Source organism: Macadamia integrifolia, unplaced genomic scaffold (assembly GCF_013358625.1).
Source record: "Macadamia integrifolia cultivar HAES 741 unplaced genomic scaffold, SCU_Mint_v3 scaffold532, whole genome shotgun sequence".
NCBI lineage: Eukaryota > Viridiplantae > Streptophyta > Magnoliopsida > Proteales > Proteaceae > Macadamia > Macadamia integrifolia.
Genome location: NW_024870475.1, coordinates 102,501 through 110,000, shown reverse-complemented (window position 1 = coordinate 110,000; position 7,500 = coordinate 102,501). Strand labels below are relative to the sequence as shown.

Genomic DNA, 7,500 nt, shown 5'->3' with positions numbered 1-7,500 from the left:
TAGAGGGGGGAGAGAAGACTACTGAAGGATCCTACTTACTTGAATCAATGCTTGAACTTGAAAAAAAAAAAATTGCTCCACGGCTCGTGATCTTGTCACCTAGATCTAAGCCTAGAACTATAACTTAAAAAAATTACAACTCAATTGCATAAATCATAAACATAAAAGGGCTAAATAAAAATAAAAGAGTGCTTGCATTAATTGAAATAAAAAAAAAACTATTACAAAAGTGATTGAAGAAAAGATAAAGAAGAACTAAAACTAAAGAGAGAGCAAGAGAAAGAGAGAGCAACTAAAAAAAACTAGAAGAAGAATGAATTATCTCCCCTCCTCTTACATGAGTTGTATGTATAGGGAATGGGGAGGTAGGGTAACAAATTTCTCTTTCCAAAAAGAGAGAAACCCACAATTGGTTGTGAGATCTTTTGAGACCAAAAGTGCTAAGGTGGAGGAGAGAGAAGAGAGAAATAAATTTTGAGAAATTTCTTATAATTTGTTTGCTTATTTTCTTTCCTTTTTTTTCTAATTTATTTCTCTTCTTTTTCTCCCTCCAAGGAACGATTTTCTTCTTGCTTTATGTGATTTGGACAATCTTTTGGTGGGTGATGATGTGGAGGAGAGAGAAGATTTGGACAATCTTTATTTCTCCCCTTTTTTTCTCTTTCCTTTTTTTTCTTCTCTTCTCTACGATTTTCTTTGCTTCTAATTTGATGTGGAAATCCCTTCCATGACCTTAGTGCTTTAAGTGAATGAAAAGCAGGAAATCTTCAACAAATTCTCTAAAAAAACAACCATGAGATTTGAACTTGAGAGCTCTTGGTGAGCAAGGGAATTTTGCACACCATAGCTCACCAACTACACTAGGTAGTTGTTGTTACCAAAAACAAATCTTCAATCACTTAAGGATGTGGTCCATCGATCCTTGTTGGCATTTGGAGTATTCCTTGTACCTCTGAGACAATTGCAAACGGGCTCGTTCTACATCTCGGTTCAGTTCTGATCCATTATTCTTTTTCTGGCCTGAAAAGAATAATCATTTGTACGGATGACCAAATGAATGTGTACTTTTAATTTAACAAGTCCATCTTGCTTAGAATTTTGTCCTCTTCGCAATCATGGAAAGAAATAGGACCTCTTTACGTGTAAAATTGAAGATATAGCGTCCGATAATCCTTAAGGCCTTGAAAATATAAAACCTACAAAAAGAGAGTAAAACCCAAGGTAGCTCCATTCTAAATATGTAAAATGTATGTTTTACTACCCTAGATTTCACACATAAAGGTGCTCATCAAAGCCCGTATTAGAGTAGAAGTATGGGAAGAGTAGGAGGACAGCGGCGAGGGAAGCCACTACCGCTCATGACATGTCTAAAGGAGAGGCACTAAGGCACAAGCGTGATAAGAGGAAACGGTTCAAGCCTAGAGATAAGTGATTCCTATGTGATGAGCTACATTGGTTTAGGGATTGCCCCAGGAGGAAAGCTCTTAGTGCCCTATTAGAGGAAGAGGGCTAAGAGGAAGAGCCACCTTGCATGGGGTCCCCAATGCAGCGTGGTTCCACCAGCGCTGAGATAGGGGTCAAGGCCCTTAACTCTCAAAAGGGGTTGATGTGTGCAAAAGTGTGCATCAATGCGAATCCCACACAGGCAAAGGTAGATACAGGAGCCACACACAACCTTGCCTTGATGGAGGAGGCAAAGGAACTCGGGCCAAGGGCATCCTAAGGCTATCAACTCCAAAGAATGCCCCATATGTAATGTTGCTCGAGGGGTCGAGATAAACCTTAGGACTAAAGGAGTTCTCCAACACCATCCAGCGGCTAGGTGCTTACTGCCCTTGGACAGGAGGGCAAGACAAGGAGAATTTGGGAGCAAGCCATCCATGGCAAGAAAGAGGAAGATGCAAACGACAGAACAGAGACAACCAGACGACGTTGTAGGAGGCTCAAGTTATGTGACTACAAGAAGAACCCCAATAGGCGTTACTCCTTGCGAGAGGGAGGCTAATTTGGTTGCTGATCAAATCATCTAGAGACACAATCTATCTCCTTACGTGGAGTATTTAGTAAAGTGGAAGGGGCGACCAGAGAGCGAGACGAGATGGGAGACAACGGGCATGCTGAGATGACTCGTGAATAAAAGTACCATAAGGAGGTTGCGATGAGGGAGTCATCGACTTAGGTGGGGGAGAGTGTTATGACCTACCCAATATAGGCCCACGGGCCTAGCTCACCAAGCCCATGGACTTAGGCCGTTGCGCTAAGTAAGGTCCAAGTTCTAGAGTTTTCTACAAAGGTGTAGTAACAATAGATATTTTATTGTAGATATTTGTAGAAGATATTCATAGGAGATATTCTGGGTGAGATTTCTAGAGCTCCGCTAAGGAGGTGGGAAGCTTCTAGTTTCCTCCCCAACCGTTGGATGGAGGACATTTGTAAATATCTTAGCTATCCATTATAACTTGGGGTAGGTGTTGCCTCATTTGGCAAAGGCACTCACCAAGGACCAACCAAGAGTGTTCAACCAAGCAAGTGAGTTCTCAAGCCTTGTACTCAAGAGTTCTCTAGTGCTATACAAATTCATTGTTCTCAAACTCACTCTTATGTTCACTTCTTCTCTTCTCTAGTCCCTTAAGGAGGGTATTTAGGCTGACTTAGCGCTAATGGAAGTGCTAAGTGCCTGCGCAATTGCTTAGAAAGGTCTAAAGTAGTGACAAAGTGCTCTTGAATGGCCCAAGTGTGTGCCTACGCATGCCCCCAAGTGTTGACTACGTGTGCCTACGTGTACACAGTGAATAGCCTCACAACACCCCAAGTGTTGACTACATGTGCACAATGAATGGCCCAAGTGTTGCTAACTGTGCCTAAGCATGCCCACAACTGTTGCCTAAGTGTGCACCCAAGTGTGCCTGTGCATGCTCTTGAATGCCCCAAGTGTTGCCTTAAATTGCACTATCGTGGGCTTGTTGCTTGCAAGGGTTTTTCCATGGTCGGTTTTATGGCCTATGCTATTTGGAGAAGTGCATTGCTAAGTCGTGCCTAGGTGTGGAGGTGCTTTCATGCCTTTTTGCGGCCGGTGTTATAATACGACATTAACGTGGGTCTCTGGAGAACATAGGTTGCAAGCTTGCAGGTGGTGGTAGATCATGGGTCCCTCCCCCCTCCTTGCTTTTTAAAAAATTTCCATTCTCGTTGGTATGTTGCTTGCAACAGTTTTGTCATGCTCGGTTTTGTGGCCTTTGGTATTTGACAGAATGCATTTCTAAGTCGTGCCTAGGTGTGGAGGTGTTTGTATGCCTCATGCCGCAAGTGTTATAATGCGAAATTAACGTGGGTCTCTGGAGAACATAGGTTTGCAAGCTTGCAGGTGGAGACAGATCACGAGTCCCTCCCCCTCCCCCCCCCCCCCCACTTTTTCTTTTAAAAAGAAAATTGCATTCTCGTGGGTTTGTTGCTTGCAAGAGTTTTCTCATACTCGGTTTTGTGGCCTTTATGGTATTTGGAGAAATGCGTTTCTAAGTCGCGCCTGGGTGCGGAGGTGTTTGCATGCCTCCTGCTGCAAGTGTTATAATGCGACATTAACGTGGGTCTCTGGAGAACATAGGTTTGCAAGCTTGTAGGTGGAGATAGATCACGAGTCCCTCCCCCTTCCCCCCCCCCACACTTTTGTTTTTAAAAAGAAAATTGCATTCTTGTGGGTTTGTTGCTTGAAATAGTTTTCTCATGCTAGGTTTTGTAGCCTTATGGTATTTGGAGAAATACGTTTCTAAGTCGCGCCTGGGTGCGGAGGTGTTTGCATGCCACTTGCCGAAAGTGTTATAATACGGCATTAACGTGGGTCTCTGATGAACATAGGTCGCAAGCTTGCAAGTGGAGACAAATCACATCCCTTCCCCCCTCCCCCCTCCCCCGTCCCCTTGTTCATTTAAAAAATTTGCATTATCGTGAGTTTGTTACTTGCAAGAGCTTTCTCATACTCGGTCTTGTGGCCTTTGCTATTTGGCAAATTGCGTTTCTAAGTCATACCTAGGTGCCGAGGTGTTTGCATGGCTTCGTGCCTAGGTGCGGAGGTGTTTGCATGGCTCCTGCCGCAAGTGTTATAATACGACATTAATGCGGGTCTCTGGAGAACGTAGGTTACAAGATTGTAGGTGGAGATAGATCTCGAGTCCCTCAACCCCTGTTGATTGTTGAGATTTTCGTGCTTAGTGGGGCTATTGATTTTTTTTCTACCAAATTCTTATTGCATTGTAGTAGGTTTGGTGGTGGATTGTGTCGGTAGTGGACGCAATGCACATAAGTGGCTATTGTTTTTCTTGTGGTTGTGGGCTCTTTGCTTGTGTATTGAACCACTATGCACAGATACCCCTATGGGTCACGATGGGCCAAAAGTGTCTTTTTCAAGAGCATGAAAATTGTTCCTGTGTTGCTTAACTAGTTGGATAGAAAGATGCTGCTCTTCACTCTCATTTCATCCCTCTTGCCTGCCCTTGTGGTTGGTGTGGGGTGGCTTGGCATATGATGCATATGTCCACTTTCTTTCTGTCAGTGGTGCACATGCACTGTTTGTGCTCTAGGATGTGGGACATTTTGTGGGGCAAGGTGGATGTGTGTGTGTGTCCTCTTGAATCCTTTGGTTGCGCTAGTTGCACAAGAACAATAGACTGCCATTAATGTATGGAGCAGCATCACCCAATGCACAATTGGGGATGTGGTTCATGCAGTCTTTGGCATCGAGAAGGAAAGTTACCTGGTTGATCCTGCCAGTAGTCATATGCTTGTCTCAAAGATTAAGCCATGCATGTGTAAGTATGAACTAATTCAGACTCTGAAATTGCGAGTAGCTCATTAAATCAATTATAGTTTTTCTGATGGTATCTACTACTCGAATAACCATAGTAATTCTAGAGCTAATATGTGCACCGGACCCCGACTTTTGGAAGGGATGCATTTATTAGATAAAAGGTTGACGCGGGCTCTGCCCATTTCTCTGATGATTCATGATAACTCGACGGATCGCATGGCCTTTGTGCCGACGACGCATCATTCAAATTTCCACCCTATCAACTTTCGATGGTAGGATAGTGGCCTACTATCGTGGTGACGGGTGATGGAGAATTAGGGTTTGATTCTGGAGAGGGAGCCTGAGAAATGGCTACCACATCCAAGGAAGGCAGTAGGCGCGAAAATTACCCAATCCTGACACGGGGAGGTAGTGACAATAAATAACAATACCGGGCTCTTTGAGTCTGGGAATTGGAATGAGTACAATCTAAATCCCTTAACGAGGATCCATTGGAGGGCAAGTCTGGTGCCAGCAGTTGCGGTAATTCCAGCTCCAATAGCATATATTTAAGTTGTTGCAGTTAAAAAGCTCATAGTTGGACTTTGGGATGGGTCGATCGGTCTACCTCACAGTGTGTACCGGTCATCTCATCCCTTCTGTCGGTGATGTGCTCCTGGCCTTAATTGGCTAGGTCATGCCTTCAGTGCCATTACTTTGAAGAAATTAGAGTGCTCAAAGAAAGCCTACGCTTTGGATACATTAGCATGGGATAACATCATAGTTAGAGGTGAAATTCTTGGATTTATGAAAGACGAACCACTACGAAAGCATTTTCCAAGGATGTTTTCAATAATCAAGAATGAAAGTTGGGGGCTCGAAGACGATCAGATACCATCCTAGTCTCAACCATAAACGATGCCGACCAGGGATCGGCGGATGTTGCTTTCAGGACTCCGCCGGCACCTTATGAGAAATCAAAGTTTTTGAGTTCCGGGGGGAGTATGGTAGCAAGGCTGAAACTTAAAGGAATTGATGGAAGGGCACCACCAAGAGTGGAGCCTGTGGCTTAATTTGACTCAACACGGGGAAACTTACCAAGTCCAGACATAGTAAGGATTGATAGACTGTGAGCTCTTTCTTGATTCTATAAGTGGTGGTGCATGGCCGTTCTTAGTTGGTGGAGCGATTTGTCTGGTTAATTCCGTTAACAAACGAGACCTCATCCTACTAACTAGCTATGTGGAGGTGACCCTCCACGGCCAGCTTCTTAGAGGGACTATGGTCGTTTAGGCCACAAAAGTTTGAGGCAATAACAGGTCTGTGATGCCCTTAGATGTTTATGGCCACACACGCGCTACACTGATGTATTCAACGAGTCTATAGCCTTGGCCGATGGGCCCGGGTAATCTTTGAAAATTTCATCGTGATAGGGATAGATCATTGCAATTGTTGGTCTTCAACGAGGAATTCCTAGTAAGCGCGAGTCATCAGCTTGCGTTGACTACATCCCTGCCCTTTGTACACACCGCCCATCACTCCCACCGATTGAATGGTTTGGTGAAGTGTTCGGATCATTGCGATGTGGATGGTTTGCCGCCATCGACGTCACGAGAAGTGCACTGAACCTTATCATTTAGAGGAAGGACAAGTCGTAAAAAGGTTTCCATAGGTGAACCTGTTGAAGGATCATTGTCGATACCTACCTAGCGAGACCCGTGAACATGTTGCGTTGTGCGATCAAAAAGGGCGTGGGAGCGTGAGCTCCTTCCTTCCTGACCCTTGTAAAAGGTTGGCCTGCAATCCTTCATAGCAATTGACCCAAACACAACCACCGGCATAGTCGGCGCCAAGGAACTCGCAACGGAAAGGACATGGCATCATTACGCCTTGGTGTGGTGTGGTCATCCTAGATCTGAATCTTTATCTTAACGACTCTCGAAAACGGATATCTCGGCACTTGCATCGATGAAGAATGTAGAGAAATGTGATACATGGTGTGAATAACAGAATCCCATGAACCATCGAGTCTTTGAATGCAAGTTGCACCCTAGGCCATCGGGCTGAGGGCACGCCTGCCTAGGCATCACGCGTCATGTTGCCTGACCTCCTTTACCCCTTGTGGTGGTGGTGCAGAGCGAAGTCAAGGGCTCCTTGTGTGGAAAGTGTCACGATGAGTGGTGGGTCGAGCCACTTTGCCATTGTTCGGACATCGTGTGCGTGTTCTGCTCCCATTGGACTCTGGTGACCCCGATTGCCATTCGATGGCATTTTGACTGTGACCCCAGGTCAGACGGGGCTTCCCGCTGAGTTTAAGCATATCAATAAGCGGAGGACAAGAAACTTACAAGGATTCCCTTTGTAACGGCGAGCGAACCAGGAAGAGCCCAACTTGAGAATCGGGCGGATTTGTCGTTCAAATTGTAGTCTGTAGAAGCGTCCTCAATGGTGGACCGGGCCCAAGTCCCCTGGTAGGGGGTTCCAGAGAGGGTGAGAGCCCCGTCGTGTTCGGACCCTGTCGCACCCAAGTCCCTTGGAAGGGGGTTGTTTGGGAATGCAGCCCCAATTGGGCGGTAAATTTCGTCCAAGGCTAAATATGGGTGAGAGACCGATAGAGAACAAGTAACGTAAGGGAAAGATGAAAAGGACTTTGAAAAGAGAGTGAAAGAGTGCTTGAAATTGTCGGGAGGGAAGCGGCTGGGGGCTGGTGATGCGTCTCG

The 7,500-nt window shown here is 45.3% G+C and overlaps 2 non-coding genes across 2 annotated transcripts in view; both read left to right on the top strand.

Annotated features, from left to right (window-relative positions):
• The first annotated feature begins 6,713 nt into the window (after nt 1-6,713).
• Nucleotides 6,714-6,869, top strand: LOC122069089. The gene has a single exon (XR_006137358.1). It is a non-coding gene; the product is annotated as a 5.8S ribosomal RNA (ribosomal RNA).
• A 190-nt stretch (nt 6,870-7,059) lies between these two features.
• LOC122069097 overlaps nt 7,060-7,500 on the top strand; it is a 3,362-nt gene continuing 2,921 nt past the window's right edge. The window contains exon 1 of the ribosomal RNA XR_006137366.1: nt 7,060-7,500. This exon is cut by the window's right edge and continues 2,921 nt beyond it. This is a non-coding gene — a ribosomal RNA (28S ribosomal RNA).